At 36.2% G+C, this 12,252-nt stretch overlaps 1 protein-coding gene across 3 annotated transcripts in view; it reads left to right on the top strand.

Moving 5' to 3' along the window:
* GAP43 (growth associated protein 43) overlaps positions 1–12,252 on the top strand; it is a 455,759-nt gene that overhangs the window by 103,426 nt on the left and 340,081 nt on the right. For all 3 annotated transcript variants that reach the window (XM_074404333.1, XM_074404332.1, XM_074404331.1), the window contains exon 5: positions 4,843–4,971. The gene's annotated coding sequence lies outside the window, so the exon portion shown is untranslated. The remainder of the gene's footprint in view (positions 1–4,842; positions 4,972–12,252) is intronic.

The raw sequence follows: 12,252 nt of genomic DNA, 5'->3' as shown, positions 1-12,252 counted from the left end.
CACAGATAGTATCATAATGAATGGGAAAAACTGAAAGTCTTTTCTCTCTGGAACACAACAAGGATGTCCACTGTCCCCACTGTTATTCAGCAGAGTAATGGAAGTTCTAGCTAGAGTAAGCAGACGAGAGAATAATATAAAGGGCATCCAGGTTGGAAAGGAAGGGGTCAAATTACCCTTATTTTCAGATGATATAATTTTGTATTTGGAAAAACCTAAATACTTACAAGAAAACTATTAGAACTGATAAGTGAACTTATCAAAGTGCCAGCATACAAAATTAATATACAAAATTCAGTAACATTTCTAGATGCCAAGAGTCACCAATGTGAAAAAGAAAATTTAAAAAAGTAATATCATTTACAGTAGCCATACACAACATTAAATACTTAGGAATTAACCAAAGAAGTGAGATCTCTATAATTAACCCTATAAAAACACTGATGAAAGAAATTGAAGAAGACACTAAGAAATGGAAACATATATGTTCTTTAATATTTTGGAACTACTTCACTCAGTAACTTTCCTAGAAGTATCAGGATATTAAATGTAACGTACTAAGCGTCTCGAAAAAAAAAAAAAAAAAAGAAATGGAAACATATTCTGTGTTCATGAATTGGAAGAACCAATATTGTTAAAAGGTCCATGTTACCCAAAGCAATCTACAGATTCAATGCAATCTCTATCAAAATGCCAATGACATTCTTCAAAGATATAAAAGAAACAATCTTAAAACTTATATAACCACAAATGACCCAGAATAGTCAAAGCTATCCTAAGCAAAAAGGGCAAAACTGGAAGAATCACATTACCTGACTTCAAATTATATTACAGAGGTATACTAACCAAAACAGCATAGTACTAGCATAAAAGCTGACACATAATCAGTGAAATGGAATAGAGAATGCCGAAAGAAATCCACACACCTACAGTGAACTCATTTTTGACAAAGGTGCCAAGAACATATGCTAGAGAAAAGAGTCTTTTAAATAATTGGTGCTGGGAAAACTGGATATCTATATGCAGAAGAAAGGAACTAGACTCCTGTCTCTTGCTGTATACAAAAATCAAATCAAAATGAGTGAAGAATTAAATCTAAGACCTCAAACCGTGAAAAGACCAAAAGAAAATGTTTGGAAAAATCTCCAGGACATTGTTCAGGACAAAAATTTCTTGAGGTACACCCCACAAGCACAGGCAACCAAAGTAAGAATGGAAGAATGGGATCACATCAAGTTAAAAAGCTTCTGCACAACAAAGGATACAATCAACAAAGTGAAGTGGGAGAAAATATTTTCAAACTACCCACATGAGAAGGGATTAATAACCAGAATATACAAGGAGCTCAAACAACTTTATAGGAAAAAATCTAATAATCTGAACAAAAGATGGGCAAAAGATTTTAATAGACATTTCTCAAAAGAAGATATGCAAATGGCAAAGTGGTACATGAAAAGCTGCTCAACATCACTGATCATCAGAAAAATGCAGATTAAAACTACAATGAGATATTATCTCACCCGAGTTAAAATGACTTTTTAAAAAACAGGAAATGACAAATGCTGGCAAGGTTGTAGAAAAAAGGGAACCATTGTATACTGTTGTTGGGGATGTAAATTAGTACAACCATTATGGAGAACAGTTTAGAAGTTCCTCAAAAAAACTACAAATTGAGCTACCATATGATCCAGCAATCCCGGTGCTGGGGATATACCCAAAAGAAAGGAAATCGGTTTATTGAAGAGATAGCTACACTTCTGTGTTTGTTGCAATGCTGTTCACAATAGCTAAGATTTGGAAGCAATCTAAGTGTCTATCAGCAAATGAATGGAGAGAGAAAAATGTGGTACATATAAACAATGGAGTACTGTTCAGCAGTAAAAAATAATGGGATCCCATCATTTGCAACAACATGGATGGAACTTGAGATCATTATGTTAAGTGAAATAATCCAGATACAGAAAAACATTGAATGTTTTCACTTATTGGTGGGATCTAAAAATGAAAACACTGGAACTCATGAACATACAGAGTAGAAGGATAGTTACTAGAGGCTGGAACGGGTAGTGGGGAGTTGAGAAGTATGTGGAGATCATTAATGGGTACAATAGAAAGAATAAATAAAACCAACTACCTGATAGCACAACAGGTGACTATAGTCAATAATAATTGTACATTTTAAAAGAACTTTAAAATGCAATTGGATTGTCTGCAAATCAATGGATAAATGCTTGAAGGGGATAGATAACCCATTCTTTATGATGTGTTTATTTGATATTGCATACCTGTATCAAAACATTTCTTGAACTCCATAAATATATATGCCTACTATGTACCCATAAAAATTAATTTACAAATTTTAAAAAGTTATGTTTATACTATAATGTAGTCCATTATATGTACAACAGCGTTATGTCTTTAAAAAAAAGAATATACATACTTTAACTGAAAAGTGCTTTATTGCTTAAAAATGCTAATAGGCATCTGAGCCTTCAGAGAGTCATAATATTTTTGCTGGTGAAGGGTCTTGCCTCAATGATAATGGCTGCTGACTTATCAGAGAAGTGGTTGCTGAATATTGGAGTGACTGTGGAAGTTTTTTACAATAAGACAACAATGAAGTTTGCTTCTTCAATTGGCTCCTCTTTCCACAAAAGATTTCTATAACATGCAATGCTGTTTGATAGCAGTTTATCCATAACACTTTAATCAAAATTAGATATAATCCTTTCAAATACTACTACTACATTATCAACAAAGTTTATGTATTAGCTTGGTGCAAAAGTAATTGTGGGTTTTGCCATTGAAAATAATGGCAAAACGCAATTACTTTTGCACCAACCTGATAATATTCTAAAATCCTTGGTTGTTATTTCAGAAATGTTTATAGTATCTTCATGAGTAGATTTCATCTTAAAAAAAAACTCACTTCCATTGCTTATCCATAAGGAGCAACTCATCATCTGTTCAAATTTTATTAATATTACAAGAATGCAACAAGTTAGTCACATCTTCAGGCTTCATATATCTTATTCTAGTTTATTACAATTTCTACCAAATTTGAAGTTACTTCCTCCAATGAAGTCTCACATCCCTTAAAGTCATCCATGAGAGTTAAAATCAACTTCTTTCAACCTTTTCTTATTTTTGATATTTTGACCTTCTCTTATGAATTGCAAATGTTCTTAATGACATCTAGAATGGTGAGTCCTTCTCAGAAAGTTTTCAATTTACATTGCCTAGATCTATCAGAGGAATGACTATCTATGGCAGCTAAGGCCTTACAAAGTGTATTTCGTAAATAATATGTCTTGAGAGTGAAAATATTCTCTTCGATCCATGGGTTGCAGAATGAATGTTGTGTTAGTAGGCATGAAATATTAATCTTCTATACATCTCCAGCAGAGCTCTTGGGTGACTAGGTACATTTTCAATGAGCAGTAGTAATTTGAAAGGAATTTTTTTCTGAGTAATAGTTCTCAACAATGGCTTTTAAATATTCAGCAAACCATGTTGTAAACAGATGTGCTGTCATCTGGGTTTTGTTCCATATATAGAGCACAGATAGAGTAGATGTAACATTATTCCTAAGGGCCCTAGGATTTTCAGAATAGTAAGCGAGCATTAGCTCCAACTTAAAGTCACCACCAGCTGCATTTGCACCTATCAAGAGAGTCAACTTGTCATTTAGAGCTTTGAAGCCAGTCAAATCTTTAGCTATGAATGTCTTCGATAGCATCTTCTTCTAATACTGTGTAAGGCTGTTTTATCTACATGGAAAATTTGTTGTTTAGTGTAGCCACCTTTATAAGTTATCTCAAGTAGATATTCTAGATAACTTACTGCAGTTTCTACATCAGCCTGTGCTCCTTACTCGTGTACTTTTATGTTGGGCTTCTTTCCTTAAACCTTATAAACTAACCCCTGCAATTTGAAACATTTATTCTGCAGTTTCCTCACCTCTGTCAGCATTCACTGAATTGAAGAGAGTTAAGGCCTTGCTCTGAAGTAGTCTTCGGCTTAAGGAAATATGGCTAGTTTAGTCTTCTCTGCAGACTGCTAAAACCTTCTCCATATCAGTAACAAGCCTGTTTTGCTTTCTTATCATTCACGTGTTCACTGGAGTATCACTTTTAATTTCCTTCAAGAGCTTTTCCTTTGCATTCACAACTTAGCTAACTGTTGCAAGAGGCCTATCATTTGGTCTGTCTCAGCTTTTGACATGCCTTCCTCACTATGCCTAATCATTTTCCACTTTTTATTTAAAGTGAGAGATGTACTCTTCCATTCGGTTGGACACTTACAGGCTATTGTAGAGTTATTATAGATACGCTCTCAGTATTGTTACATCTCAAGGGATAAGGAAGCTTGGGGAGAGGGAGAGAGATAGGGAACAGTCAGAACTGTTGGCAGAACAGTCAGAATGCACACATTTATTAAGTTCCTTGTCTTATATGGGTGTGATTTTTGGTGCGTGGAACATTACAATGGTAACATCAAAGATCACCAGTCAGAGATGAACATAACAGATAAGATAATAATGAAAAAGTTTGCACTGTTGAGAGAATCACCAGAATATGACATAGAGATGCAAAGTGAGCACATGCTATGGAAAAAATGGTGCCAATAGACTTGTTTAACTCAAGGTTGCCACAAACCTTCAATTTTTAAAAAGTGGTGTATCTGCCAAGTGCAATAAGGTTAATTGCCAAAAAATAAGATGTGTTGGTATTTTTTTTAATTGTTTAAATTTGAAATATTTACATCGTGCCTTCTAGGAACTTTGGCTTCTGACTTTTTTCCTGATCATTCTTTTTGATTGATTGATTTTTTATTTTTTAGAGATGGAGTCTTACCATGTTGCCCAAGCTGAACTTACATTCCTGGGCTCAAGCAGTCCTCTTACCTCAGCCTCCCCAGTACCTTAGACTACAGTTGCATGCTACCCATGCTGGGCCTAAGTGTTTTATGGTAAGTAACTTTTCCAGACTTAAACTTTGGTGTTTTTTTGCTATTTTTGTTTGTTGTTATTGTTGCGTTAAATCTGGCTATTTTAGTGCTTGTTCTATCATCTGCACAGCTTTACATTCAGCTAATGTTTGGCACAGTATTTGTTCTTAAACAACTTGAGCCTCTGTGTGTGCTTTGGGAAGCATTACATGAACATGCAAAGTTCAGCTAGCTCTCAATTTTATCTTGGCTTTCACTTTCATCTTGACTTCCTTAGATCTCTGTGTGTGTATAGTTTTTTAATCAACCAGGGATGTGGAGAGCTTATTTAGCCCTTCTCTGGCCCTCTCATGTTCATAATCTCCTCATTTTGTTTCTATCTGGACATTGCTTATGTGAAATGAGATTGAAGCCACAGGTTTTCAGAGCTATGGGTTTTGTTTCCTTTCAAGTTTGCTGCTTACTGTCAGTGCTGTCATGGATTTTTGCCCACTGACCTAGATGAAGTCAATTTCCTTTGTCAGAAAAGTTGATAGTTTCTTTTGCCAGATCCTTAGGGGTAAAAATAACATTCTTGGTTGAAAAAAATAGGAGGTAGGGTGCAAAAAGAAGGGTACAAGTGGTGGTGGAATGAGAATGACCCTAGAGGCAAAAGCCACAGATCATCACTGTTTTTACCTTAATAAATAAGTTAAAAATCTTTGTAATAAATGGCTCTCAACTGAATTTTGGTCTGTGGCCAATTTCCATTGACTCCAAAATGATTATTTTAGACAATTTTGTTGAATTTTGTACTTTTGTGGAGCAAGCATATTCGTAAACCTTTTCACCTTTCCATGGCCATTAGGTTTGCTCACTCTTAGATTTCTTCACTATCCTAGAATGTGATTTCTATCCTTCAGATTACCATCTGATTCAAAATGGCTGCTACAGCTCAGACATCACATTAAAGTTCCAGGTCAAAAAAGAGAGCGTTAAAGTATAAAACTGGTGCCTCTGCCTTCTGATTTATGTCTTTTTAAGGAGGCTTTCCATTTGTCCACACAACGCTTTTGCTTACATATTACTGGCCAAAACCTAATCATATGGCCATTGCTAGGTTTATGGTATATTGGGAAATGTTTTTAATTTGTTTGCCATACAAATAGAATCAGAGTGGCTAGTTGCAGTGGTTCATACCAGCACACCAGGAAGCCAAGGCAGGAGGATCACTTGAGCCCAACAGTTCAAGACCAGCCTGGGCAACATAAAGAGATTCCATTTCTACTGTGTGTGTGCGCGCGTGCGTGCGTGCGTATGTGTGTGTATACACTATATAGACTATAATATAAAATAATCTCTCTATATAGCTGAGTATACAATACTATATATAAAGAGAATTATATATAATATATAATTATATAATCATACATTATATATAATTATACATATAATGTATGATTATATAATTTTGTACTATATAGAGAGAAATCTATAAATTACTTTAGGCAGTATGGTCATTTCCACAATATTAATTATTCCTAACCATGAGCATGGAATGTATATATACGTGTGTGTGTGCGCGTGTGTGTGTGTGTGTGTGTGTGTGTGTGTGTTTATACAGAGAGAGAGAGAATCAGCTTTCTTAGGAAAAAGAAGAGAACAGCTATTGAGTGGCAACTGACATCTCTACCACACTTTCTTTCAATTCCAGCTCAAGTACTATGGTTCTCTTCTTGAAACACTCAGTCTCCCATAAGTTATCTCAGCCAATAAAACACTTACCTTTATTCTGTAGAATTCATTTGGTATTTATCACATTCTTCTTTGCTTGCCTTCTTGTCTTTTTTATCCAACTATATAATAAGGTTTCTGAGTGTGGCATTTATTTTTATACCTCTTTAGAGCTGCATGCTGTGTCTAGCACACTGTGGATATAATTGAAGCTTAATAAACTTTAAAAAAAATTTTATCACATTATCAAAAATAAGTAATGACAAAATGGCAGAGCTAGGAGGTAATCAAGGCAAATCTCACCTCTCCCTGTACCACCCTACCTTGTCCTCTCCCCAGTGATTTTTTTGAATTGATCCAGCTTGTCAAAGTCACCTGGTAGTCCATATTTTTTAGACATGCCATTGGTAACTTTTTTCAGGAATAGTTTTCTTCATGTGAAACTTTCTTTCCAACTTTACTTTGTGGGTTTCATGACTGTATTAGGCCATTGTGCATTGCTATAAAGAAATGCATGAGGCTAAGTAATTTAAAAAGAAAAGAGATTTATTTTGGCTTGCAGTTCTGCAGGCTGCACAGGAAACATGGTGCCAGCATCTGCTTCTAGTGAGGGCCTCAGGAAGCTTACAGTCATGGTGGGCAGTGAAGGAGGGGCTGGAGTGTCAGATAGTGAGAGATGAAGCAAGTGAGAGGGAAGAGGTCCCAGACTCTTTTAAACAGTATGATTTCATATTAATTATTAAAGTGAGGACTTACTCATTATTGTAAGGAAATCACCAAGCCATTTATGTGGGATGTGCCCCAAAGACTTAAACACCTCCCACCAGGCGTCACCCCCAACATTGGGTATCTCATTTCCACTTGAGATGAGAAGGGGCCAAACATCCAAACTATATCAATGACTGAGCTACAGCTTCTCAGAACTATAGATGGCTCTCTGTGAGGCAGGAGTTGGTAGCCATCCAGCTTTCCTGGGCAGAAGTCCATACTACAAACTGTGTTTGCCAAAATTGGAAAGAATTCTCTGGATTCAGCAGAAAAGAAAACTACCTGGACAGACAGTGGAATCTGAAGTTCAAATTGCCTTTTCTGGCTTGAGCAGCTTCCTGAACCTCATTGCCAGTCAGGATGAACTTTGTATATTCCATTAACTCTAGACATTTGATTTCCTGGGTGTGCTAATCTAGCAAGAGTCAGCCTGGATTCTTCTCCTCAGACTACATTTTTAAAAAGATGAAGAAAGTTAAGAAATTGGCATCTGTTTCTCAGTTACCTGAAAGTATATTGCCACAGTCCAAGAGAAGAAGAACATGAAAGAAATTATTTTAATAACCTCATACATTTATTTCTGACCCCAATATATTCTTTGTTTAGATTGTAGCTGTTTCTCAGAAGTTATGGAAAGGCTATTATTTAGTTTTCTGAAGATTTCATGCTAGAGTTAATTTCACTGTGGCCCTCACAGATTCATGTATTTATCTTCAAAGTTTTTTTTTCTTTCGGCCATTCATTCTAAGTAACAAAAGCTAACCAGGTTAAGGCATTGAAGGTAAAGACTTCCTCAAGGACAAGAAAAATAACTATCTATATTAAACATACTGATTTGTACACCCACACATGTGAATACACCTGGGGCATCTCATTATTTAATCTGATTATATATATATATATATATATATAATGACTGTCAGATGAAAGTGGTGGCTTGGAAATGTAGCCTTTGTGGTGTTGCCAAAGAAAACAGTGACTCCTGAGTTGAGAGGTTTTGTAAACTGGGCTGTCCTATCTGGCTCAACTAAGATTGGACTGTTTGAAATATAAGAAGATTATTTTTCAAGTAAACACTTTTTTAAGTATTTTTTAGGCTTTGGTTTCCTCACCTATGAAATGAGAGAATTGGATCAGGATATCTCAGAAGCCTATTTCAGCTCCATGGTTTTAGAGCCTTACAGAATCAACTGACTAAAATAGACAGGGTAGACTGACATTATGCTGAATGTGATGAAATTTCTGATACCCTTAGTAAGACTTTCCTGTCTAAAATAACACAATCACATTGAACACTGATTATTATATTGCATTTCCTATCCCTCCCCATTTCCTCATAAATATGGGTTGTCACAAATAATTTTCCTAAGGTTTGAACTGTGGTTTGGTTAAATTCTTAGTGACTCATTTGCATGCTGTATCATTATCTCATTTTGTTTATTGCTCACTTAATCAGGTGCCTCTATGGAATGGCAGTCTTCAGAATGTTAAAAGCAAATTGTTAGTCATGGCAGGAAGTAAAAAACAGCTTCATTGTGCTCAGCTATGCCAACTTAATATAGCAGAAACTATAGTCAGTTTCCTGGGGGGCACCTATCATAACCTGGTAACTTAATCACTTGCTTTCATTCTCAATATATATGAAGCAATAACAACATCAATATCATCTACCCCCCAGGCTATAACAACATCCATGCCTTGAATTTTCTGATTATTTTAGACCTCCCTTCTCTCTACCTCCTCTTTCACAAGAACATTGTGACTTCCTTTTAAATTAAAAAATGCAAGAAATCTCAATGGCTTCATTTTCTCTGTCTACTTTTGCTCACATCTCTCACTGTTATAAAACTATCCCCAAAAGCTGCATTTTCCCTTTTAAAGAGAAGAGGTATGTTCACAATCTCCTTTTAAAGACATCCTTCCAACTATCCAACAATTCAACAAATAAATATTTATTAAGCATCTACAGTGTGCTAAGCACCAGGGATGCTAAAGCAAATAAAGCATGCTCCAATATTGAGCTCCCTATCTAGGGGGAATTGATAGGCATGCAAACTGACAAATACAAATAGCTGGTAAAAGGGATATATCAGAGGTAAATTGTATTATTCAGAGTTCTCCAGAGAAACATAACCAACAGGATATATACAGATATATAAGAGGAGACTTATTATGAAAATTGGCTCATGTGATTATAGCAGTCAAGAATTGCATGATATGGTGTCTGCAAGCTTCAGAGCCAAAAATACCAGTGGTATAATTCAGTCTGACTCTGAAAGCCTGAGAACTAGGAGAACTGAATGCCTGAGAACCAGGAAGTATGGGGGTTCCTGGTGAGTTCAAAGGCCTTAGAACCAGGAATTATAATATGCAAAAGCGGGAGAAAATGGATGACCCAGATCACAAAGAGAGAAAGAGAGAATTTGCCCTTTCTCAAGCTTTTGTTCTATTTGGCTAGATCCTCAATGGATTGAATGATGCTTGCTAATGTTGGTTAGGGTGATCTTATTTATTCAGTCTATCAATTCAAATGCAAATCTCTTCTTAAAACACCCTCAAATAAACAAATCATGTTTTTTCCAGCTATCTGGGCATTCCTTAGCTCTGTCAAGTTGACACATGAGATCAACCACCAAAAAATTACTGGACATATGGGAGCAAGTAGATGAGAAGTGCCTAAGTTAGATAGGGCAGTAGGAAAAGTCGAAGAAAGATATTCAGAGGAGAAAATATCACCAGTGAGTATTGAAGGACAACTGTGAATTAGGCATTGAAGTGGAAGAAATGGGCATTCTGAGCAGTAGCCAGAACCTCCATGCCAGGAGGTGATCAGAACCTTGGATCAGTGGAGGAATTGCAAATGGCTAAGGATTGGTGGAAAAACAGAGTCAGAATAGGGATAAAGGGGAATGTGAAAAAATAACAAGGACAAGGTAGATAACAAGGACAAGGGGCCATAATACATCGGCCCAGTAAACTGCATTGTGGAGTTTCAATTTTATTCTAAAGACTCTAGACACTGGAATAGAGAAAAGTTTGTAGCAATAAATGCCCACATGAGAAGTAGGGAAAGATGTAAAATTGACACTCTATCATCAAAATTGAAAGAGCTAGAGGAGCAAGATCAAAAAAACTCAAAAGCTGGTGGAAGACAAGAAATAACTAAGATCAGAGCAGAACTGAAGGAGACAGAGACACAAAAAACCCTTCAAAAAAATCAATAAATCCAGAAGCTGTTTTTTTTTTTCAGCAGATCAACAAAATAGACCACTAGCCAGATTAATAAAAAAGAAAAGAGAGAAGACTCGAATAGCTGTAATAAAAAATGATAAAGGGGATATCACTGCTGATTCCACAGAAATGCAAACTACCATCAGAGATTACTACAAACAACTCTATGCATGTCAACCAGTAAACCTGGAAGAAATGGATAAATTCCTGGACACTTGCACCCTCCCAAGCCTAAACCAGGAAGAAGTTGAAACCCTGAATAGATCAATAACAAGGGCTGAAGTTGAGGTAGCAAGTAATAGCCTACTAACCAAAAAACATCAGGTCCTGAAAGGTTCACAGCCAAATTATACCAGACAAAGAGGAGCTGGTACCACTCCTTCTGAAACTATCCCAAAGAATACAAAAAGAGGGAATCCCTCCCAGATCATTTTATGAGACCAACATCATCCTGATACCAAAACCCAGCAGAGACTCAACAAAAAAAGAAAACTTCAGGTCAATATTCATGGTGTACATAGATGCAAAATTCTTCAATAAAATACTGGCAAACCGATTGCAACAGCAAATCAAAAAGCTTATCCATCATGGTCAAGTACACTTCATCCCGGGGATGCAAGGCTGGTTCAACATACACAAGTCGATAAATGTAATCCATCACAAAAACAGAACCAAAGACAAGAACCACATGATTATCTCAATAGATGCAGAGGTCTTCGACAAAATTCAACAGCCCTTTATGCTAAAAACTCTCAATAAACTAGGTATCGATGGAATACATCGCAAAATAATAAAAGCTATTTATGACAATCCTACAGCCATATCATACTGAATGGGCAAAAACTGGAAGCATTCCTTTTGAAATCTGGCACTACACAAGGATACCCTGTGTAGGGTATAGTATTGGAAGTTCTAGCCAGAGCTATCAGCCAAGAAAAAGAAATAAAGGGTATTCACTTAGGAAAGGAGGAAGTCAAACTCTGTCTATTTGCAGATGACATGATTGTATATTTAGAAGACCCCATCATCTCAGCCCAAAATCTCCTTAAACTGATGAGCAACTTCAGCAGAGTCTCAGGATACAAAATCAATGTGCAGAAATCACAAGCATTCCTATACACCAGTAACCGACTAACAGAGAGCCAAATCAAGAGCAAACTCCCATTCACAATTACTACAAAGAGAACAAAATACCTAGGAATACAACTAACAAAAGATGTAAAGGACCTCTTCAAGGAGAACTACAAACCACTGCTCAAGGAAATAAGAGAGGACACAAACAGATGGAAAAACATTCCATGCTAATGGTTAGGAAGAATCAATATTATGAAAATGGCCATACTGCCCAAAGTAATTTATAGATTCTACGCTATCCCCATCAAGCTACCAATGACCTTCTTCACAGAAATGGAAAAAAACCACCTTAAACTTCATATGGAACCAAAAGAGAGACCACATAACCAAGACAAGCCTAAGCAAAAAGAACAAGCTGGAGACAGCATGCTACCTGACTGAAAACTATACTACAAGGCTGCAGTAATCAAAACAGCATGGTACTGATACAAAACAGAGATATAGACCAATGGAACA

Source organism: Saimiri boliviensis, chromosome 8 (assembly GCF_048565385.1).
Source record: "Saimiri boliviensis isolate mSaiBol1 chromosome 8, mSaiBol1.pri, whole genome shotgun sequence".
In the NCBI taxonomy this organism is placed as follows: domain Eukaryota; kingdom Metazoa; phylum Chordata; class Mammalia; order Primates; family Cebidae; genus Saimiri; species Saimiri boliviensis.
Note: the sequence above shows the minus strand (reverse complement) of the source record. Positions and strands in the feature narration are given on the sequence as shown.